Here is a 25,405-nt window from a genome sequence, read left to right as displayed (position 1 = left end):
AGTCAAGTTCTCTACCAGGGAGAACAAAGAGATACGTTAAGGCTGTACTAAGCTCTCAGTCCTCACTACCTAGTTAGTGCGGTGTGTCGTAACGTCATAACAGTGCAGGGTACGACTCTCCTAGCATACAGACAAGACTGAGGAAGATCTCTGTGCTGTGGGCTTTTCCCACATCTGTGTAACTGTACACTTACTACATACATCTGCCGTGCCTCTACCACATACGTCTGCTGTATCTATACAACACACATCTCACGTACCTTTACCACACACATCTGTGAGTTTACCACACATACCTGCTGAATGTTTACCACATGCGTCCACTTGTATCTTCACCAGAGAGCACTTCGGGAGTAAGGTGTTTCATGACCAGACGGCAACACTGGAGGTAGTGTTGCACGGCGGCAAGACATGCCAGTACACAGTTCTGCCAATGGAGACTTTTGCAGAAGACATGAGCGAGCGTTCCCCTCACACACACACACACACACACACACGCGCACCGAGCGTCGCCTCATGAGCCTCACACACCAAGGATGAGGCTGAAGGGACAAGCAAAACGGGCACAGATACAACACCTAGTCGTCCCTCACACTCCACACCCGTCCCGAAATCTGTTTCTAAAAGACTGACGTCTACATGTGAGGTCTGGCTGCGTGCAGCACAGCTCAGTCTCTGCCCTATGTATGTGCGTGTGGATGTATGTAAATATGCGAAGATGGATGGATATGACGGGTGTTACCGGACTCAGGCCGCGTGAGATTACGCCGCAAAGTGGAGAATCACCAAAAGCGATGTTATTACCACCGTCAATGGACGAGGAAGGCAGTAAAAAAAAAAAAATCATCAGGGAACTGCTCACTCCAAAAGGAATGCACACACTTTCCCTGCTACTGATCGTAGCTGCAAGTACCCCGTAAAATGGGTCTTGGGGTTACTTGATCACAATTCTGTAAGTTGCGCCGCACATTCTCGCAACAGTAATGTTGTAGGCATGTCTCTAAATATTATGACATCCAGGTCGGTCATTGTGTATCAATTATGGTACAATTAAACTCATGATGTCTCTATGTTATGTAATTACATGTTGATCATTATCTATTTGTACTGTATGGAACTGGACTTTTGCAATCATGGGGCCCTCTCTCTCTTGAATATGTAGACACACACACACACAAATATATATATATATATATATATATATATATATATATATATATATATATATATATATATATATATATATATATATATATATTTATGGTGAAGAAACTGCGTCTCCAGGCAGTAATAAGGAAGAAACTCCTTAGATGTACAGATCATCTTTGTGGAATTGAACAAATGACTCATGTTAGGAGAGCCTTTTCGCAATGGGCTGAAGTCACCAGTGGCGTGTTGCAGGGTTATGCCCGGGAACAGCTACTGTTCTTGATGCATGCTGAACGAACTGCAGGAAGGAGGAGGGAGGTGAAAAAGTGAGGAGGACTGCATCAACTCACAGAGGGGACTTGTACAAACACCACAGTTGGTCTGATACATTGTCCATGATACCCAACCCGAGCAAAGGCAATCATGATGGGGCACTACAGAAGAAGGCCTCGGCATGAATTCCATCCAGGAGGAAATGAGCTGCAGGAACCTGGGTTTGAAAGGAAAGGGAAGATGACAGTGTCCCTAACCTGAAGCCAAGAGTCCCACATCAGGAGAGTAGCGAAGGAGACGTTCTGTCTGCTTATGAATATCAGAAATACGTTCAGGTTCGCACAAGACAGTGAGGGAGTGACCTGATCACATCCTTCGAGTTTTAAAACTGGAGTGATGACAATGGAAAGTTCCTCAAAAGATGCAGGTACAGAAAGAAGTACTTTCACTGTATAGGAGTAGCTGCTGACGGCAACAAACTGAGTGAGGTTATAGCATATGCAGTAAGCCTAACAAAAGTTTAGAAAGTTGTAAGATATTAAAGAGAATTCAAGAGATGGGGGTCCTACGAGAGTAGAACTCCTTCCTCGTACAATACAAATTGATAATCACAAAAACAAGAAATGAACTGAATCGTGAGATAAGAGAACGTGGTCATGTACAATTCTACCAAGTTGTACGACAGTGGCGAGTGTTCACAAGACGAGGCCCCCACGAGTGTATGACGCCCCTCCCTCTACAGTCCAAATAAGTAATTACACACAACCCCACAGGGACAAGTATTGAGAGAGAGAGAGAGAGAGAGAGAGAGAGAGAGAGAGAGAGAGAGAGAGAGAGAGAGAGAGAGAGAGAGAGAGAGAGAGAGAGAGAGAGAGAGAGAGAGAGAGAGAGAGAGAGAGAGAGAGAGAGAGAGAGAGAGAGAGAGAGAGAGAGAGAGAGAGAGAGAGAGAGAGAGAGAGAGAGAGAGAGAGAGAGAGAGAGAGAGAGAGAGAGAGAGAGAGAGAGAGAGAGAGAGAGAGAGAGAGAGTTTGAAGACCAGGAAATAAACCTTTACTCGAATTCACGTTATATATCTTTAACTACCAATTAATGGGGAGGGGGAGGGGGGTAATAACAACGTTATTATAACAACCCTTGCCTGGCTACCTATTACGTTCAATAAAGCGGCCCTTCAACCTTCGCGTAACAGCTGTGTCAGCCTTACCCTTAAATCACGGCGGTAACAACCTTTGGTGTGGGATGGTGACCCTTGACCTGAGTCTTCTGGGTCAAAGGTTAACGACATCATACCTGGGGATTGTGCCGTCGTGTAGAAGGGTCGCACAGCCGTGTTCAAAAGCTTTACCGTCACGCTCACATGTCGTAACGTCGTGCTTAAGGGTCGTACCTTCGTGTTGAAGGGTCGTGCCGTCGTGCTCAACGCTCGTGACGTCCTACTCTAGAGGATGTATCGTCTTACTTAAGGGTAATAACGTTGTACTTTAAGGGTCGTGCTGTCGTGCTTTAGGACCTTGAAGTTGGGTCCAAGGGTCGTAAAGTCGTGCTAAAGGGTCGTAGCAAAGTCTTGCCCAAGTGGTTAATATGGCGACCCGAGACGGTCTACCTTTGCGTCATATGAACCCCAGTGTGAGGGCTAGGCAGCCTCAAGTCCATCGCCCGTGTTCGGCCCTGGTGCAGGTGTTCTGTAACCCGAGTACGACAGTTCCGCAGCCCAAGTTGACTATTCAAACCTCAGTACCACAACTCTGTAGCCTTAAGACGGAAGGCCTGTACACCTGGTGTGTCGGGTGGCCAAGCCTCTGTCGGCGTTGTGACCCCCCAAGTGTGGCGATGGTAGCAGCAGTCTCCAGGCCCCGAATGTCGTGGGGGTGTTGTGGTCCTCTGGATTCTGGGTGTTGCTAACCTGTAGCTTAAGTGTTGCTGACCTATAGCTTTTGAGTGTTGCTGGACACTGTAGCTAGAATGTTGTGGACCTATGTCTCTTTTGAGTGTTGCTGGCCTGTAACTTGAGTGCTTTGGGCCTGTAACTCGACTGTTGTTTGACCTGTAGGTTAAGTGTTGTGAGCCTGTAATTCTTTAGTGCTGCTGGGGACCTGTAGCTTGAGTGTTGTGGACCTGTGGCTCTTGTGTGTTGCCGACTTGTAACGTGAGTACTACGGACCTGTAACTCGACCGTTGTTTGACCTGTAGGTTGAGTGCTGTGGACCTGTAACTCTACTGTATAGGGCCTACAGACCTAGTGTTGACCGCCGTAGCTTCTTCGTATGGGCTACAGGGGAGGTCCTATGAGTTAGATGGAGAGCCCCGTGGGTGAGCCGGGCGTCCCCTACAGGTTCAGTCGGCCCTATGGGCTTGACGAGTGGCCTCTATTGCAGCATTATGGGCTAAAGGGGCGGCTCTATGGACTTGAGGGGCAGCGCTATGGGCCACAGGGGCTGGACCTATGGGCGAGGGGTTGGCCGGCCATAACAGCCCTTCTCACAGCACTTAGTCGTTAATGGATACGACTCCCGGGGAGTGAAGGAAAGGGCTCCCTCCCTCCCCATCCCCACCACCAAACTAGAGTGAAGATGCCCTTAGGGTCCTCGGGTGTGTGAGTATCAGTGTTAGGGAAAGGCTGGGCGGGGCGGGGCGGACCGGGGTGGGGCGCGGCGGGGCGGGGAGAGGAGGAGGGGAGACTTGAGGAAGAGGAAGTTACGGGAAGAGGCTGGGGTGGGAGGGAGGGAGGGAAAGGAGAGGCCTGGGTAGGGACGGGGGAGGAGGAGGTGGGTGAGAGCAAAGACAGTGGATGGCTATGGTATGGAGGGTGAGGGGGGGGGGGGTGGATGGAGAGGAAGAGGAGGAGGAGGAGGGAGGGAGGAACAGGCAGGGAGGGAGGAGGGAAGACCCGTGGTGGAGGAGGAGCAGGAGAGGACAGATGATGGGGCAGAAGGCTGACACCTGACACACGCTTAAGATAACCGAGTAAACGTTTCCTCCAGAGATGACCATACCTTATGACGACCTCACAGGAGTGAAGTAAAATCGAAACAGAAAGTTAAGCAAAATATAAGAGGACTCCGTTGGTGTAGCGGTTAGCGTTCCCGACCGTGAAGCATCCACGGGCCGCCAAGGGTCGAGAGCAAAGGCTCGAATCCTGGCTGCGGTAGTCGGTCCACAGTCAACCCAGCTTTTCATCTACCCCTATGGGCTGGCCAGTAAATACGGGTACACGTATATCGTCAACATAAAGAAAAAAAAATATACAGCTCACTTGCAGTTCTTGTCTATTTATCTATCTAGTATCATTACACCATTCTTAATCCAATCTGGGTACAATCAGGTACATAGAGACCCCTGCAACATTACTCACACCCATCCAGTAGTATACCCTTGTCCAGCGCTTATGTACGTAAGGGCTTCTTACTTTTCCCCCACCTCCACACACAAATTGCCTCCATTGTATCTAATCCCCGGTCATTTCTCCAGCATCTTCATCTGATATATCCCTAACCCTAGTCAATTCTTCCATTATATCTAGCCATCGCTTCCGCGATCTATTTGCCCTCTTTGTACCTTTTACTGATATATATATATATATATATATATATATATATATATATATATATATATATATATATATATATATATATATATATATATAATATATATATATATTCTTGGTCTACAAGACCATACCGTCCTAAAAGATTTTCATCCACTCGCCTTCCTGGTGCATTCTTCCCACACCACAAACCCTTCTCTCACATTCATTCTTCAGTCTTGTCTTATCATCCCAGTTCGAACCACACAAAAGCGTTCACCCCAGGTGACCTATCCTGACCTATATACACTTGGGTTTCACACAGCCACGCATCAGCGATGGAACAAGCACTCCTTCACCCTAGATTCTCGCACACACACACTCTGAGCTTAATATCATCTTCCCACTCACCAGGGTCTTCAAGTACCTACTCAATCTTAACCCCCGTGAGCGACTCTCCTTCTAACTTCAGCTTCCCCATTACTATCCTAACTAAACATGTTCAGACAACCACAACTTCCAGCTCTTCGCAATGCAAACTGATCGTATAATCTTACCTTCCGTTCATTTGAAAAAAAAAGAAAGCATTCTATCTGTATTCGCACTAACTTTCAGAATCTTCATGCAACAAGCATTCATCGAACCGGCCCACCATTTTGTCCAATCCTTGCTCTGCTTTATCTAACACCACAGCATCATCTACATACAACAACTACGGCAAATTTTCATCTTGTTTTTCCTTGCTCTCGTCTCACGCGATGCCCCATCCACGATAAACACATGAACAGGATGACAACACACAACCCTGACGCATTTCCCACATTCATTTCGGATCACTTACTCTCCTACATAAACTACTTCCTTTATTTAACTTTTAAACAGCATTCACAAGTCTTCAGTACACACCATACATAGTCGCAACTTTCCACAGTGCTTTTCTGTCAACTTTGTCATATGACTTTTTCATAATTAATAATGCTACCTTTTTAGACAAAATTTCATTCACTGACTCTTTAAATGAAAAATAAAAAATATGATCCACACATCCATCTTGCCTTCGTAGACCCTACCGTGATCCTCACCGATGAATGGTTAACAAATCGTTTGAACACGACCAATCACCATCCTACCATTCGTGCCAACTACGACAAGTTTCTTCTTCGTCTCTAGGTCTTATACACACTTTTTCTCCCGTTCTTCAACAGTGAAACAAATACTGTCTTTGTCCAATAATCAGGCATCTGACCACTTTTCCAAGCATCCATATATATGTATACACATTCCAAATCCCTTCCAGAGGACTTTCACTCAATCATACACCATCAGCTCTTCTTTTTCTTTAAGAGCTTTATTGATTTGCATTGCTTCCTCTTTTTTTAAATGTCTTCTTCTCTCAATAAACCAACTACTCCTTCACCTTTCCTAAATCCCAACAAGAACAATGAACACGTCACTTTCATCGTAATTTCCAGTCACATATATTCAGAACGCTCCATCTTGTATAAATTCTTGCTACTAGCATTCAAACCGACTTAACTTTTATACTTTCACTCCATACACATACCTCTCTCTCTCTCTCTCTCTCTCTCTCTCTCTCTCTCTCTCTCTCTCTCTCTCTCTCTCTCTTCCTTACTCTCCTTCTAAAAGAACTTGAAATTTTGAATTCTGATTCATATTTCTCTTAAGCTCCTCATTTACCGTCAGTGATATACACCATCCTTTTAAGTCTTCTGTCTAAGATTCAATAACCTAACACACCCTGTCCCCTAGTGATCATAATCTTCTGGCACATTTTAGCTTCTAAAATCTCATTTATAAATCCCCAATGTTTCTTTTCTGTGAAATCTTCATTCCTCCATGCTGTACCCTTACTTAAACCAACGTTTGCACAACCTAACACACACACACACACACACCTCCCATATTCATCATAATCTGACATATTTCAGCTTCTAAAATCTCATTTATATAACCCCCAATGTTTCTTTTCTCTGAAATCTTCATTCCACCAAGCTGTACCCTTAATTAAACCAATGTTTATACATCCTACCACACACACACACACACACACACACACACACACACACCTCCCCTGTAGCCTGCAATAAGGCAAGCCATACGACAGTTACATTCTGCTCGGGACATTAACAAGACATGCCATCACGTGGACGGCAATAAGACATCAACCTGTGATGGACGGATGGGACGGGATGCTAATGATGCAAGCTGCATACCGTTAGCTTGCGTGCGACGCCGTGACGCCCCGTGATAACGTGGGCAACGGCTGATAGGTCAGACGACACTGAGGAACGTCAAGTGTGGTATAAATATGAAGGATGGAAGGAGTCGGTCAGGGAGGGGCCAGTGTGTGACTAATGAGACATGGCGAAGGTAGGATTATCATTATCATTTTTACCTGTGTTATCATTATCTTTATAATTACTATTATCATTATTACAATTCATCTCTGGGGATAGAGGAGAAAAATAATGCCAATCACGTATCTCCTGTACGTCGTAGGAGGCGACTAAGTGGGACGGGAGCTGTGGGATACAAATCTTCCCCTCCTGTATCACTTTCCAAAAGAAGAGACATATTATGTGTGGTATGAGGAGAAATGAACACAGATGATTTAAAGGAGAAATTTCTCATTTTGTTCTTTATGTAACTAAAGAATAATATGCAGATTACCAAAAAATCTATTTTTTATCCACGTTATTTGTAGAAAAACACGATTTAAAGAAAAATATATGTATTTTTTCAGTGTAACTTGAGAAAAGCAGAAAAGAAAATATCTGTAATGTTTTTTGATGCAACTAAGGAGCCACAAATGACATCAATCGCGGATCTGAAGCGATGTGTGATGTAGTCTATCCTTAAACGTATGTATGATGCAGCTTTCAACTACTCATGCTGGAGAATCACTCCATACGTTAACGGTCCTGTTGAAGAAAAAGTCCATAGCCTCGTTCGAAGCGAAGCCTTCGCCCATCAGCCAGATCTAACCTTCAGCAGCTTCTCAGACCTAAATTTTCAAAGCCTCTGATAATTCCGAATACCTAAATTAGCTCGCCTTTGTTGTATATCCTGTCGACCACTCGAAGGAACTCCAGCCACAGTGGCCATCAGATACGACACACGGGTGACACTTCCCTCCCACGCCACTAACATCAATGCAAAGGTCATGAACATTAAACGCCCTCGGAAAACTCACTAGGACGAGCTTTGCTGGGAAAAGAAAAATCTCTTGGTAACCTCCACGAACAAAAATTCATCCATTCCATTTTAAACTAAGCTTACCTCTCGCGCATGGTTATCCATGCTGTCAAAATGAAGCAGCATAAGCCTGCAAACAACATAAAACAGGAGATACAGAAAGTGTGCAAGAACCACGGACACACATCATTTGCTCAACGAAACAAAAATACTTCCATTTCACATCAGTATCCTTGGCCAGCCTACGCTATACTGGGCAAGCTACTGTGCGTCACATAATTAGTGTGTCACCAATGGCAACTCAAGGATGGACAGTTTTTGTATCTGTTTCTTTCCCTACACTTCGCAGCTTTGGAAATCTTTACCCCCCCCCCCCCGCTTTTTTAAATGGCAGGTTTCCTATTTCCTCAAAAATTCTCAAAATCATTTTCCCCTCCTCATTCTCACCTCTCATTAGCCCTCTTTGTATCTCAATTAAGGTGTGGCCTCGATGTGAACTTCTGTCCGACTCATAACCGACCACCAATCCCCAGGCAGAAATGAAAACCTTACCCCAGCCTCACGCCTCAGTAACCAATACTTATAGATTCCTCCAACCCATACAAACACTTTGCCAAAAAATGGACACATGTCGATGATTTGACAAGAAACAAACAACCACTCTCCTCATCCATCCTTGATCTCTACTCTACCAGACATAAACCCGTTTGAAACTACATTTCCTAGTCATGCAATAGTTACACTTTCTCGTCTGTGTTCTAGACGCCACTCATCATTCCTCCAGTGCAACAGACACAGATTCAAAACATCACAGGGGCCCTTATCTTCAAGACTCAACCTCCATACGGGCCACCAAAAGCCACACACCTGCTGGCCACGGGTCACCAAGGGCCAAACACCGTCTGGTCATGGGTCACCAAGAGCCACACACCTGTCTGCCCCGGGTCACCACGAGCCACACACACCAGCTGGGCCAAGAGTCACACACCTGGGAGCCACGAGTCACCAAGAGCCCCACACACCAGCTGGCCACGAGTCACCAAGAGCCACACACCTGGGAGCCACGAAGTCACTAAAAGCCACACACATCAGCTGGCCACGAGTCACCAAGAGCCACACACACCAGCTGGCCCTTAGCCACCAAGAGCCACACACCTGGGAGCCACGAGTCACCAAGAGCCCCACACACCAGCTGGCCACGAGTTACCAAGAGCCACCACAAACCTGCTGGCCACGGGTCACCAGGTCATGGTAAGGCACGTACCTCTGCTGCGGCGTAAGTCATCAACGTGACGCTAAAGTGGAAAATAAGAACATTCTTAAGATAAACTGTAAAAGATGTAGAAAGTTTGCTCGTTTTGCTGCAAGTAACTGATCATATATGCAAGCATATTAGTATGCGTATATATATATATATATATATATATATATATATATATATATATATATATATATATATATATATATATATATATATATATATATATGCAAAAAGTACACAAGTATTGAGTGCACGTATGATACAGGTTGAAACCACAAGGAAACGCAAAATTCGGTGTCCAGCGTATTTTCGTATCATCACGTCGTCAAGACTGAGTGACTCAGTCTTGATGTAAATATACGAAAGCGCTTGACACTTGCTATTTCCCGTTCCCTTGTGGCTTTACCAAAACACACACACACACACACACACACACACACATACAAGTGGTTTAAGCAGTTTTTTTCTTCTGGTGTGTGTGTGTGTGTGTGTGTGTTTTACTGGACTCCGCTTACTCGAAGTCACGTCGCGAGTGAAAAGCCACTTTCGGCGGGCTGTATCACTGAGAGTACAGTCTCGTCAAAGAATTTACTCACACCAAAAGAGTTCACATTTCCCTGCTACTGGAAGGAGCGCATGTCCTGAGGGGCAGAAGCCTCTGGAAATAGGATCAGTGTAGCGCTAGGGGCTATCTTAGAAATAGGTCCCGCAGTAAACATGAAGACGTGTACAGGCAAATTACGTAATTCTTTATAATGATGAATACCAGATTCATTTTACTCTAAAGCCGCTCTTAAGCAACAGTAGCATGAGCGGCAGCAGCAGCAGTAGTAGCAACAGCAGCATGAGCGATGGCAGCAGCATGAGCAACAGCAGCATGAGCAACAGCAGCATGAGCGATGGGAGCAGCATGAGCAACAGCAGCATGAGCAGCAGCAGCATGAGCAACAGCAGCATGAGCGGCAACAGCAGCAGCAGGACGACTCACTGTGACTCATCATAACACGCTGGGAGTTCTCGAGGTTGTTTACAATCCAAAAATACTCCCCCCCCCTCCACCCCCAGGCCATGGACCTATCACCATGACGTCACCGGCCCACGTGACTCCCGCCTTCGCTGTATGGTTGGCAACCCACCCTCCCCCGATGTCAGCTCGGGGAGAAAAAGTAATTAATAGCAGTCATTAACGAATTCTAGTGCCCTGATAACTACAGATACGAATGACAGGCTCAAGTAGGTGGTATCACTGACCTAATTACATTGACCAGAGGGATGGCGTGGGACCTGATGGTGGGGGGGGGACCTATGTATGTTGGCTGATCTCCGTGTTATCTTACAACCCCCACACAACCTCCCCACACCCCCACACCTAGGACTTGCAATGACTGCGGCACTGATACCAACGTATGGGTACGAAGCAAGAGTGTTGGAGTCATAGGGACATTAAATTATTTTTTCTTCTTTTCTTTTTTTTTTGTCTTCTGAATTATCTTGAGGTTCGTAGAGCCAGCGGCTATCGCGTGAGGAAGGGGGGAAGGGGGTGTGTCAGCGTTGAAGCGGTCAACGCCAAGGAAGGAGGGAAGGGGAGGGAAGGGAAGGGACGTGTTGGCAAAGAGGCGTGAGGCCATTACGCGAGCAGATAGCGAAGAGAGATCCCCCGTGTGTACTGGGTCGACATGCGCCGCTATTTCTGACTGATACTACCGACTGGAGGAGGAGGAGGAGGAGGAGGAGCAGGAGGAGACCCTGATATCTCCCTAGAAGGTGGAGCTAGATAAACACGAGACGGTGTACCCGTATGCCAAGAGACGAATTCCGATACATCCATGATGGACTAAGGGAGAGGGGAGGGCTGGGGAGGCGAACCTTGACACAGTGAGGTGTATTGCCGTTATCATGCATAACCCTACGACCTCTGCTTCATGGAGGCTGCTGCTCCTCCGAGGTTGCGCTACAGTCAGAAGAAGGGAAATGATTGCTTCAGATCGAGAAGTTCCTCGACATAATGAGTAAGTGCTTTTGTCACATGACGGTAAGAGCCATGTCGGTGATTTTTCACTCACCCCTAGAGCCCGGTAACGCCTAAGTCAATTGGGAGGTGAGTTTGAATGGAGAAAAACTGGAGGAAGTGAAGTGTTTTAGATATCTGGGAGTGGATCTGGCAGCGGATGGAACCATGGAAGCGGAAGTGGATCATAGGGTGGGGGAGGGGGCGAAAATTCTGGGAGCCTTGAAGAATGTGTGGAAGTCGAGAGCATTATCTCGGAAAGCAAAAATGGGTATGTTTGAAGGAATAGTGGTTCCAACAATGTTGTATGGTTGCGAGGCGTGGGCTATGGATAGAGTTGTGCGCAGGAGGATGGATGTGCTGGAAATGAGATGTTTGAGGACAATGTGTGGTGTGAGGTGGTTTGATCGAGTAAGTAACGTAAGGGTAAGAGAGATATGTGGAAATAAAAAGAGCGTGGTTGAGAGAGCAGAAGAGGGTGTTTTGAAATGGTTTGGGCACATGGAGAGAATGAGTGAGGAAAGATTGACCAAGAGGATATATGTGTCGGAGGTGGAGGGAACGAGGAGAAGAGGGAGACCAAATTGGAGGTGGAAAGATGGAGTGAAAAAGATTTTGTGTGATCGGGGCCTGAACATGCAGAAGGGTGAAAGGAGGGCAAGGAATAGAGTGAATTGGAGCGATGTGGTATACCGGGGTTGACGTGCTGTCAGTGGATTGAATCAAGGCATGTGAAGCGTCTGGGGTAAACCATGGAAAGCTGTGTAGGTATGTATATTTGCGTGTGTGGACGTATGTATATACATGTGTATGGGGGTGGGTTGGGCCATTTCTTTCGTCTGTTTCCTTGCGCTACCTCGCAAACGCGGGAGGGGGCGAAAATCCTGGGGGCCTTGAAGAATGTGTGGAAGTCGAGAACATTATCTCGGAAAGCAAAAATGGCTATGTCTCAAGGAATAGTGGTTCCAACAATGTTGTATGGTTGCGAGGCGTGGGCTATGGATAGAGTTGTGCGCAGGAGGATGGATGTGCTGGAAATGAGATGTTTGAGGACAATATGTGGTGTGAGGTGGTTTGATCGAGTAAGTAATGTAAGGGTAAGAGAGATGTGTGGAAATGAAAAGAGCGTGGTTGAGAGAGCAGAAGAGGGTGTTTTGAAATGGTTTGGGCACATGGAGAGAATGAGTGAGGAGAGATTGACCAAGAGGATATATGTGTCGGAGGTGGAGGGAACGAGAAGTGGGAGACCATATTGGAGGTGGAAAGATGGAGTGAAAAAGATTTTGTGTGATCGGGGCCTGAACATGCAGGAGGGTGAAAGGAGGGCAAGGAATAGAGTGAATTGGATCGATGTGGTATACCGGGGTTGACGTGCTGTCAGTGGATTGAATCAGGGCATGTGAAGCGTCTGGGGTAAACCATGGAAAGTTGTGTGGGGCCTGGATGTGGAAAGGGAGATGTGGTTTAGGGCATTATTGCATGACAGCTAGAGACTGAGTGTGAATGAATGGGGCGTTTGTTGTCTTTTACTAGCGCTACCTTGCACACATGAGGGGGGAGGAGGATGTTATTCCATGTGTGGCGAGGTGGCGATAGGAATGAATAAAGGCAGACAGTGTGAATTGTGTGCATGTGTATATATGTATGTGTCTGTGTGTGTATATATATGTGTAAATTGAGATGTATGGGTATGTATATTTGCGCGTGATGACGTGTATGTATATACATGTGTATGTGGGTGGGTTGGGCCATTTCTTTCGTCTGTTTCCTTGCGCTATCTCGCAAATGCGGGAGACAGCAACAAAGCAAAATAAATAAATAAATAAATATATATTTATATATATATATATATATTGGAAAGGATCACAATTTTGCGCGTGATCAAGATATTCCTATGAGTCCACGGGGAAAATGAAATATTTCTCTCTTGTGTCTCCCCTGATGATGTGATTATTACATGAAAGTGCACTTGGGAACTTTTCGTGTTTCATTTTCCCCGCGGACTCATAGGAATATATATATATATATATATATATATATATATATATATATATATATATATATATATATATATATATATATAATCTGGGGTTTAATTGAAAGTCACGTGTTACGCGGCGTGGTCAAGCGTCATAAGAAAGATGGAGAGACTGCATTTTTGTCCACTGAATGCCCGCGTCCGGGTGAAAAAGAATGAGAAGACAGTCACCTGGGTCAAAGGAGTGAAACCTGAAAGCCGCTGAAGTGCTCGCTCGCGGCGCAGCCGCCAAAAACGCTCCCGATAACAAGACGCCTAGCACCGGTAATATACCACCCTGGTCGTGGCTGTCCACGACATATGAGAGAGAGAGAGAGAGAGAGAGAGAGAGAGAGAGAGAGAGAGAGAGAGAGAGAGAGAGAGAGAGAGAGAGAGAGAGAGAGAGAAACGTTGAAAATTATGCAACAAAAATACCGTTATGGTACAAGAGAGGTGGATGAATGGAATACACCGAAAGAAGGTGTGCTAAATGTGGACAGCATTACAGAAGTCTAAAAGGTTGTACCATATTAGAAAATATTCAAGAGATGGGGGCCTCACTAGTGTAAAATTTCCTCCCTGTACAGAAATAGGTATTTTTTGCTCGGGGTGCACAATGAATCTGCCAAGGAGATCGGCACAAATCAATCAAATACAAATAAGTAACTTCACGCGAACTCTGGCATTCAGAACACACACACACACACACACACACACTATATATATATATATATATATATATATATATATATATATATATATATATATAAATGGATTTGTATGTAGCATTTATGGATCTGGAGAAGGCATATGATAGAGTTGATAGAGATGCTCTGTGGAAGGTATTAAGAATATATGGTGTGGGAGGCAAGTTGTTAGAAGCAGTGAAAAGTTTTTATCGAGGATGTAAGGCATGTGTACGTGTAGGAAGAGAGGAAAGTGATTGGTTCTCAGTGAATGTAGGTTTGCGGCAGGGGTGTGTGATGTCTCCATGGTTGTTTAATTTGTTTATGGATGGGGTTGTAAGGGAGGTAAATGCAAGAGTCCTGGAAAGAGGGGCAAGTATGAAGTCTGTTGGGGATGAGAGAGCTTGGGAAGTGAGTCAGTTGTTGTTCGCTGATGATACAGCGCTGGTGGCTGATTCATGTGAGAAACTGCAGAAGCTGGTGACTGAGTTTGGTAAAGTGTGTGGAAGAAGAAAGTTGAGAGTAAATGTGAATAAGAGCAAGGTTATTAGGTACAGTAGGGGTGAGGGTCAAGTCAATTGGGAGGTGAGTTTGAATGGAGAAAAACTGGAGGAAGTGAAGTGTTTTAGATATCTGGGAGTGGATCTGTCAGCGGATGGAACCATAGAAGCGGAAGTGGATCATAGGGTGGGGGAGGGGGCGAAAATTTTGGGAGCCTTGAAAAATGTGTGGAAGTCGAGAACATTATCTCGGAAAGCAAAAATGGGTATGTTTGAGGGAATAGTGGTTCCAACAATGTTGTATGGTTGCGAGGCGTGGGCTATGGATAGAGATGTGCGCAGGAGGATGGATGTGCTGGAAATGAGATGTTTGAGGACAATGTGTGGTGTGAGGTGGTTTGATCGAGTAAGTAACGTAAGGGTAAGAGAGATGTGTGAAAATAAAAAGAGCGTGGTTGAGAGAGCAGAAGAGGGTGTTTTGAAATGGTTTGGGCACATGGAGAGAATGAGTGAGGAGAGATTGACCAAGAGGATATATGTGTCGGAGGTGGAGGGAACGAGGAGAAGAGGGAGACCAAATTGGAGGTGGAAAGATGGAGTGAAAAAGATTTTGTGTGATCGGGGCCTGAACATGCAGGAGGGTGAAAGGAGGGCAAGAAATAGAGTGAATTGGAGTCATGTGGTATACAGGGGTTGACGTGCTGTCAGTGGATTGAAGCAAGGCATGTGAAGCGTCTGGGGTAAACCATGGAAAGCTGTGTAGGTATGTATATTTGCGTGTGTGGACGTGTGTATGTACATGTGTATGGGGGGGGGGGGGGGTTGGGCCATTTCTTTCGTCTGTTTCCTTGCGCTACCTCGCAAACGCGGGAGACAGCGACAAAGTATAAAAAAAAAAAAAAAAAAAAAAAAAAAAATATATATATATATATATATATATATATATATATATATATATATATATATATATATATATATATATATATATATATAATTGTGTGTGTCTGTGTGTTACCGGACTCCGTTTGTATCACTGCGAGTACGATTTCGAGTACAAACTCCTCAATCTAAAGGAGTCTGTATTTCCCTGTTACTGAAAATAGCACAATCCTGGGCTGCAGGAACCTATAGAAAGGTCCTAGAGTAATTACAATACACACACACACACACACACACACATATATATATATATATATATATATATATATATATATACATATATATATATATATATATATATATATATATATATATAGTCTGTTCTCACTTGCATGATGGGTGAGGAAATACAAAGTTATGCCACTGTTCCACGGCACGGAGGTGTGTGGAAGACCCCCTTCTCCACCGTCGCTCGACCCATCTCGACTAACGGACCCCTCGTCGGTGGTCTTTATCGCGCTTATCGACGAGACTACAGCACCGCCACGCCCCCGTAGCCTTTCATACCCCACGCTCCCCACGCCCACACACCGCCTCACCCACGTCCTCAGGCTATCCCACTCGCATCCTCAAGCTGGCCAGCAGCTTACCTGACCTCGCTTCCCAGAGCAGGAGAGCCAGTCAATTAGCGCCTGCGGCCGGAGACCTGAACCTTCGGGGAATCACAGACGCCCGTGGGGTTTTTTAACTTACAATCAAGTTATCATTTTGTTGTAAATGTGGGGGGATAACTGCACACTTAGCTCCCCACCAACCCACACCACTACCCTACCAGGTTTGCAGTAGTGTGTGTGTGTGGGGGGGGAATTATGTTGTAAATGTGGGGGGATAACTGCACACTTAGCTCCCCACCAACCCACACCACTACCCACCAGGTTTGCAGCAGTGTGTGTGTGTGTGTGTGTGTGTGTGTGGCGGGGAGAGGGAGTGGAGATGGGGAGGGAGGTTATGATGCACGTCTGTGCTACAAGAACTTGTAACTGAACAGCAACTGAAGACCTCAATCCACTCCACCGGGCGAGCAAAACCTACACTTGATGGCGACTAGAAGGTCGGTGCTTTAACAATCTCATTCCCTTCGTGCAGAGGAGGAATTAATTACCCACGAAATGAACGTATGGGTTCCAGCTTTTGACATGCGTGGGAAGATGTAACAGTCTCGCGCTTTATACGGGATAATGAATGGGCTGCCCGGGGATAGCTGCGTGCCCATCCCGTCTCTTGTGGCGAATCGTGGGGGCATAAATGGGCAACAGTTAAGCTGATACGTTCTGCATGGCAAGGGCTGCGTCGACGACGCCTCCCGTACCGTCGTCCTGTTAAGACTTAAGCAAGTCTATATATAGGTCACAAGAGCATGGCACTCACACAGGTGAGTCAGTCGTGGGTCTGCTGGGGATGAAGGGTGAAGGGATGCGAGTGTGAGGGAGTTTTGGGGGGGACTGGAGGGGTGGGGGTGTTGTAAGGGGGTGAAGGGGGAGACACATGCCAGGTCCCGGCCATTTTCAAGGGCAGTTTCCTCCCGTCGTGGCTGCCAGTGACACCAGCGACTCAACACAGGTGAGCAACCATACTCTGTGTTCCTGCCACGTCTGGTCCCGTAATGTTTCTCCCTGGGTTGACTAGCTCGTCCGCCAACCGCGTTCGGCAAAACCGTTCGGGCGAAGACGTCCGTACGCGTCGAGGTGGTTCTTTTTGTTTTAATGAACCAGTGTGTCTGGTTCCCTGCTAGTGAGGGAGGACCTAATGAGGAGGCTGACACTCGTTCGGCTGTGAATACCCGTTTGGGGCCGTGACCAGCTGGGTATCCGGCCGGCAATGTACCGGGAGTGGTCCATCGCGCGGTAGTGTGGTCCATCGCGCGGTAGTGCTTTGTACTAACAAGTCGCAAGGTAAACGTCGTTCGCGGTGGCTTCTTGTACGTCAGCTGACGGGTACGGGGGGGTCGCTTGTCGTAATGTGTCGTTGCGGGCGAGTCGTACGACACTGCGCTGAAGGGTTGTTCTTGGTACAGCAGTGTGTCGGAATGGTCAAACGTAAGGCGGTGCTCCGTGGGGGGCGACTACTCATATGGCAATTTTTCGGGATGACGACTCATTTGCTCCTGGGCTGCTGCTACACGTATAGCAAATACTCCGGGGTATCTATGCATATGGCAGTGGAGGGGCTACTCTTATGGCGATCTTACGGCGTCGCTGCCACTCGTATGGATGTGTTGAGATGGTAATTCCTTTATCACCTTTATCAACGTCCCCAGTTGGTCAGTTGCGTCGTGTGTGAGCCAGTATGACCAGGTGGCTACCTCAGACTTCACCTCGGGATGGGTACTGGAAGGGCAGAGGGTTGAGGGGAGTGATTCTTACAAGGAGTGCATCGTAATGCATGGTATCATATGAAGCTTACCTTACCAAAGCAGTCTCCCGGAGCGCCAAGGAGCAGCTACTGGGACTGCAAGATGGTGCGATGCCAAGCAGCTGTGAGTTCTGAAGTCTTAAGCCGTCACCTATACACACCAGGTGACCACGTATGTACACAACTGATCGTCACATATACACACACACCTGGTGACCAAGAAAACGTGAATTAGGGGACCCATGTGCATACAACTTAATCCCCATAACACCCCAAATGAGGCATCCAGACAAACACAGCTCCAAATATGCACACACAACTTATCCATCCGTATATATGGTATTTCTACATCTAATTTAGACTGCGAAACGGAAAACTTGCAATAAAGAGAAAAAGGAGAAAAACAAAAAAACATCAGAATTTTTCTGGCCCAGCCAAAAATAAATACTTGCGAAATGCCAGACTCCGACTGAAGTGGAGCAGCGCTTCACCTCCCCAACCCTCGCCACGAGACCTGCTACGTTCTGTTATCACAGAATAACGCATACGACCCCTTCCTCTCCTCCAATATTAAGGTAGCGTTCGGAGTAACCCAGGCTCCCAAGTCGACAGGTGAATGCCGTTGTAAGAGTCTCGAGATGCATACGGTCCAGATTATCTCATCTTGAGTATTAAGGGTTCCTTGTTCCTCGAGCTTCATCCACGTTACTCGGAAACGAATATCCACTGCCATCAATCCTTAGCTTATTTTTGAAGGTTTTCTGCTCAAAATTTCTCTCAACTAGACCGTCGAGGTGTGGCAATGCAGAGCACTCCATGAGGGAAGGTTAGATGAAGTGGCAGTGAGGGAGGAGGCAGGCCAGGTGACAGAGCACGTCAATATGAGCATCCATTATGAGGCAGTAGCTAGCTCGTATATCACATGCTATAGCCACCCTCCCTCCTTGCCGCCGCTCAGCCACGCCCTCGTTCACACCATCACTCTTAACAAGGGCTTCAAACCACCCTCAAAGCCTCTTGTATACTTCACGTGCTAACAGCTCTTCAAACATTCAGTGAAGAACATAATAACTTGTTTTCTTTGTTACCAAACAGTAAACCCAGGCAAGGATGGGACGCGTCTCAAGTGTCTCCGACACTCACCAAGGAACATGAGAGTACATGGGAAGGGACAGGTAACAGAAGACATGATGGATTATGACGAGGCTATCTGCGGGTGGACAGTAGAGCTCCCTGAATTTCTAATCTCTACAGATGGAGAGAGGATGGTGAAGCAGATGACGGAGTGGTTACAAACACACCACACCCAACACACAGGTCCATGGTAGGAGCAGATCTTGGAGACAACAGTGTACACAGAAGAGAGGCTTTGCTCCGAGACAAACCATCTTAGCTGACAACCCTATACAACTTCTCCATGAGTGTGGAGCTTCATCATTCCTTACTAGCAACATAAAAGAGATATCGATTTATCAACAGATTACGTATTATATGAACCATACGTACGATCAAGACAAGCAGAAGATCACTCACAACTGGAAACTGTAGTGCCAAAGATTCTTCTGTCTGCAGCTGGTCATGTTTCATCACACACAAACGTCTAGTGTCTCGTGTGTGTGTGTATTGACTCAACACATATAAAGCCAACTCATCTCACATACAACTAACATATGCAAACCCATACCTAGTGTTGTGTGTGTGTGTTGCCTGAACATCTACACAGACCCACACCTAGCGACGTGCGTTGCTTCAACACCCACACCATCATACACAAACCCACACCTAAAGCTGCGTAGGTTGCCTCAACACCTACACAGATCCGCACTTCGTGTCGTGTGTGTTGCCTCCACACTTATACCAACATACACCGACTCACGACTAGTGTCGTGTGTGTTTTACCTCGACACCCACACCAACATACACAGACCCAAGTGTCATAAGTGTTGCCTCAACACCTACGCCCACAGCCAGCCTCTGCAATCACGGTCACCAGCGCCTCTGTCCAACTTGGACTCAAGGTCTGCACTTTCACATCTATGTACAGCCTGAACCACCTGATCATCTCGCTTTCCCAGAAGCCCACCTTCGCCTACGCATTCAACACGTAGGACTCTTCTCTGCCATATGATTCTTCCCGGCCATCCCACCTAACCCACGTAATCTATCCCACGTAACCCCACTCACATTCCCTCCCTAGGCAAACTAATTGTTCTACACCTGTTCCCACGCAAACATGTTCTCCTTCACACGTTCTCCTGCCCACGCATTTCCGCACCTACGCCTTCCTCTCACTGCGCATTCCCTCCCTCCCCCTCCCCCCCCCCAACCTACGCCTTCCTCCCACTGCGCATTCCCCCACCCACGCCTTCCTCCCACTGCGCATTCCCCCACCCACGCCTCCATCCCATCCCCATACCGACCACTTGAGGTCGCGCGCGTTTCGAATACCTCCGCCATTTGCTGCCTGATATAATTCACAAGCGTAACCTCCACGCGGTAAAGATGGCAGGGTTTGAATAGCTATTATGATTTACCAGATCTGGTATGGGCCCATGGTGTGTATTCCCTGTGTGTTGCTCGTACACACACACACACACACACACACACACACACACACACACACACACACACACAGCATTACAGTATTCACTGTTCATTCGCTGTACACATTAGTTCCCACACATCTGTTTATCATACCCGCGGTCCACACGTTTGAAAATCGACCTTTCCACGTATCTACACATACCATACAACATGCATAGCTGCTAAGTGGTTAGAAACTATCTACTATAGTTATTACACGTCCACACTCACACAAACTTAACAGCACCGAAGTTACCATGTGTACACCCGTTCGATACCCGGTGTAACTGACGAGATGGTGGGTTGGTTAATTGTTTGTCTGACTGGTCGGTTGGTTGTTTAGCTGGTAGGTTAATTGGTAGGCTGGTTGGTTGGTTGGTTTGTTGGTTGGTTGGTTAGTTGGTTGGTTGGTTAGTTGGTTGGTTGATAGACTGGTTAGTTGGTTGGTTGTTTGGTTGGTTGGTTGGTAGGTTGGTTGGTTGGTTGGTTGGTTGGTTGGTTGGTTGGTTGGTTGATAGGTTGGTTGTTTGGTTAGTTGGTAGGTAGGTAGGTAGCTATGTAGGTTGTTTGTTTGGTTGGATAGTAGGTAGGTTGTTTGTTTGGTTGGATGGTAGGTAGGTTGTTTGTTTGGTTGGATGGTAGGTAGATTGTCTGGTTGGGCAAGATCATCAAGGCCGTTAACGTCAAGTTAAACTCACCAGTCGAAAAATCACTAACACTTTCTTCAGGTGTTGAGGATCACTCGAAGACCACTTACACTATATAGCATGTGGCCCTTGCTAACACACGAAGACCACATACACTATATGGCATGTGGTCTTTTCAAAGAAATCAAAGATTACATACAGTATATAGCATGTGGTCCTTCCTAACAAATCGAAGACCACATACACTATATAGCACGTGGTCCTTCCTGACAAATCGAAGACCACATACACTGTATAGCATGTGGTCCTTCCTAACAAATCGAAGACCACATACACTGTATAGCATGTGGTCCTTCCTAACAAATCGAAGACCACATACACTGTATAGCATGTGGTCCTTCCTAACAAATCGAAGACCACATACACTATATAGCATCTCTTCCTCACAAATCGCACAAAATATTCACATTATTCTATTTTCTAACTTTGTTACCCTTACATCCTCCCTATTCTGAGTGATCTACCGCTATCTAATGGTAATTAAGCACCACAAAAATTTTCTTGGATGTGAGATCACTTCTTACCCGTAAACCTTTTTTTTGTATTTCTCGCTATTTCTCCCACCTTGGTATGAATTCGTGAAGGATCTTCCTTATCGTAATGTACATAGCGAGCGATGTAACCTGAACCTGTGACAACACATGGTAGACGTAAACAACACATGGTAGACGTAAACAACACATGGTAGACGTAGACAACACAAGGTAGACGTAACCATATCATGAGTATCGCAAATACCAATAACATTCTAAAAAGATACTGATTACTCTCTAGGTCGTAAATCCCCTATATGACAATTGAAACCCTGCCTTACTGACGAATTCGAAGGATCAAATTTACTTGCTATGAGATGTCCTAAGCCTCTCCTACGCCATATATATTTTCGGGAAAATGGGAAACTTTTCTTGAGATGAATACGATCCTTCGTTTTCAGGATATACATATCTACCATACCTCGATTATCCCAGGACCTTCTGCTGCGCTCAGGGAGTCAGCCACGTCCATCGGCAAGGAGCAGAAGGCAGCAAGGGCAGTGACGTGCTTGTCTGGATAGGATACGGGTTGGGAGGTGAAGGAATAGGAGGGACTCCGCGTCTTTCCGTGTTGCGTTTTGGACGGGAGGGTTTTCCCTTACGAGGAACCGATGCTGTTTGAAATGTTGAATAGCTGCTTAGTGCCCACGAGTGCATAAGAACGAGTGTGATGCATCTAAACGGTTGCTTAGTGCCTGTCGAGTCATTTACAATGTGAATACCTTTCGCCGATTTGGTGTTTGCTGGGTGGGTGAGGTAGGATGTTGTGGGAGCTGCGAGAGATGTGGCGCTGGGGGGTGAGGTAGGATGTTGTGGGAGCTGCGAGAGATGTGACGCTGGGGGTGAGGTAGGATGTTGTGGGAGCTGCGAGAGATGTGACGCTGGGGGTGAGGTAGGATGTTGTGGGAGCTGCGAGAGATGTGACGCTGGGGGTGAGGTAGGATCTTGTGGGAGCTGTGAGAGGGGATGTGACGCTGGGGGTGTGAGGTAGGATTTGTGAGGGTTGTGAGAGGAGAGGTGACGCTGGGGGTGTGAGGTAGGATCTGTGAGGGTTGTGAGAGGAAGGGTGACGCTGGGGAGGGAGGATGTGAGGTTTTCATTGGTGCGTGAAGGTCGCTGGGCGCCTCTGAAGTGGCATGGGTGGGAGTAGGTCAATGCCATGAGAAAAAATGGTGCAAATCATGTTTGAAGTGGGATCGTATTGACGGTATTTTTCGTTTCGTGGTGTAGGTGATGGAAGCGTAGTTGATAAGCAGCCATTGATTGTTCTAAGCGGTCTGTTTTGCGTGGTCTTGCAAGGCTGGCTGGTGACCAAGCCCCAGTGGGGGAGGAGAAGTTCTGAGCGAGGTGGATATATCGTTTGTACAGGACACTTGAGGGATCTTGATTTTTCTTAGGTTCGAAACCTGTGTTGGGGAGTTGTCCCGAACGCATCACGTTTGTTAATGGCTCTGCGCTGGCGTGGTGTGTGTGTGTGTGTGTGTGTGTGTGTGTGTGTGTGTGTGTGTGTGTGTGTGTGTGATGTGGGGAGTGAATGTCATGTGTCACACGTGATGCCTGGTATAGGTGCACTTTTGTCGAGCGGGGAGAGATTGATCGCTCAAGGTAATGGGAGGACACAGGTTGGATTCATGTATTAACTGGAGTCAAGAGGGCGATGGTGGGTCTACGGGACAAAGAAAATCTGTTTGGAGCAAGTCCTCTGTTGTGACTGCGCAGTGCTGCGTGTTTATTGTTATATAGTGCTTGGGGTTTGGGGGGGGAGTAATGTGAGGTCGTCCGCATTTGAAGACGTTCACACTGTGGTATGTCTGGAGAGAGACAGTCGTGTGGCAAGAAATTAAAGAGGGTCGGAGAAAGAACAGCTTCCTGGGGAACACCTGTATAAAATCTCTTGCCTTAACATGGCTGACACATTCACTCAGTTTCTCTTAAAAAAAAAAAGACTCCTCTCTTCCTCACTCCTCTTGCTACCAAGTAATTAAGCAATGGCAATCACCCACCTATTGTGATCGACTCTCCTTCCCTCCCACATCAATTCTGAACTCATTCTCTTACGCTCTTTCACACGTCCCCACAACTCTTCCTCTCGCCTTCACATTTAACCCAAACTTTACCTATCAATACAAGACATTCGAGAACCACATGTGCCCCATTTCCTCAAGTTTAGTGTCACACAGACCCAGAACATCCAGGTTCCTCTCCCTAGATATACAAAGGAATACGAAGGAGTTCAAACAGCAACTGACCACTGGGTCTTTTCTAAGCTGTATGTGATAGTGGAGGATATCGGAAACACTGATAAGTACGGGAAAAGTAGAAAGGCATACAGAAATATCAGAGAGAATGAAACTGCGACCTTTTCAAAACCCAAAAGCTATCTCTCCCTCCTTCCCATCCTGTTCACATCCACGCACAAACAGGCTAGCCAATCTAGAAGTTAGTATAATGCCCTCAGCTCCTGCTGATATTCTGGTTTCTGGTCACCTAAAGCTTTGAAAACCTAAACGCAAACTGTGGGTTACAAGTCATTCATTGGCACTATGCAAGCATTCCGCCAATCCTCAGGCTCCTCACCATGAATCATACATACATACATAGGCTAATCGCTGCATTAGGACTTACTATTTTCTAACAGCCATATTAGATACAACACTATCTTTGTATGAGACACTTTCCTACATTGCAACGTAATATAAAGATATATTTGTCTGATTTCACTCGTAGAAATGGTTACTAACTCGTGGGCAAACGTTTTACCTCGAATGAGGCAAAATACTCTCTCCTTAACAGGATTATTAACACATGGAATAATCAGCGAGTGAAGAGTGGTTGAAAGCATTACCAAAGATACGTTTAAGAACAGACTTGATAAATATTTCGCTTCAAATCCAAGGCTGACAATATTTGAGTCTCCTCAGCAACATGTAAAGTATATGTTTATTCATCTTTAACATGTACGTGTTTCTCCTCTTACCCCACTGATCCATGATGGTCACGTCCCTTCCACTAATCACAATCAGCTTTGAAGGGACCAATTGGTCTGTTGCTGTCTGAATTCCTTTGTCCATTCAATTTACTTCACACATTCTGCCATCCTCAGCCTGAGCCTCCCAGAGGGGCGAGCACGCCTCTTGGCTCCTTCTTCTGTTCCATATTTTAGAAATCGAAATACAAGGAAGGAAGGATGGGGTGGGGGTGGGAAGAATTCCAGCCCCCCAACCCGACCCCTTTAGTCACCTTCTACGACAAGCAGAGAATACGGAGGTAGAATTCTTTCTCCCATATATATATATATATATATACATATATATATATATATATATATATATACATATATATATATATATATATATATATATATATATATATATATATATATATATATATATATATATATATATATGTTATAACACGTACGAGTATTTACTTCAGGCAAGTTGACTGTAATCAAACCTTTACATACACTGGTCACTGGATTTCTGGGACATATTACACACAGATTTTAGTACTGGACATATAATTATATCTCTCTCTTTTATATATATATATATATATATATATATATATATATATATATATATATATATATATATATATATATATATGAACATATATCAAATGATCATTAGTCTCCTACTTTTGACCCGATCCACCG

The 25,405-nt window shown here is 45.9% G+C and overlaps 1 protein-coding gene across 2 annotated transcripts in view; it reads left to right on the top strand.

Annotated features, from left to right (window-relative positions):
* Nucleotides 1–16,850: 16,850 nt before the first annotated feature.
* LOC139753722 (uncharacterized) overlaps nucleotides 16,851–25,405 on the top strand; it is a 74,830-nt gene continuing 66,275 nt past the window's right edge. The window contains exon 1 of one of the 2 annotated variants that reach the window (XM_071670471.1): nucleotides 16,851–16,944. The gene's annotated coding sequence lies outside the window, so the exon portion shown is untranslated. Of the gene's footprint in view, nucleotides 17,133–25,405 lie in introns of both variants that reach the window. The other variant, XM_071670470.1, reaches the window with a different exon arrangement.

This window comes from Panulirus ornatus, chromosome 15, assembly GCF_036320965.1.
Source record: "Panulirus ornatus isolate Po-2019 chromosome 15, ASM3632096v1, whole genome shotgun sequence".
NCBI lineage: Eukaryota > Metazoa > Arthropoda > Malacostraca > Decapoda > Palinuridae > Panulirus > Panulirus ornatus.
The sequence above is the reverse complement of the archived record's forward strand: the minus strand, read 5'-3'. Positions and strand labels throughout refer to the sequence as shown.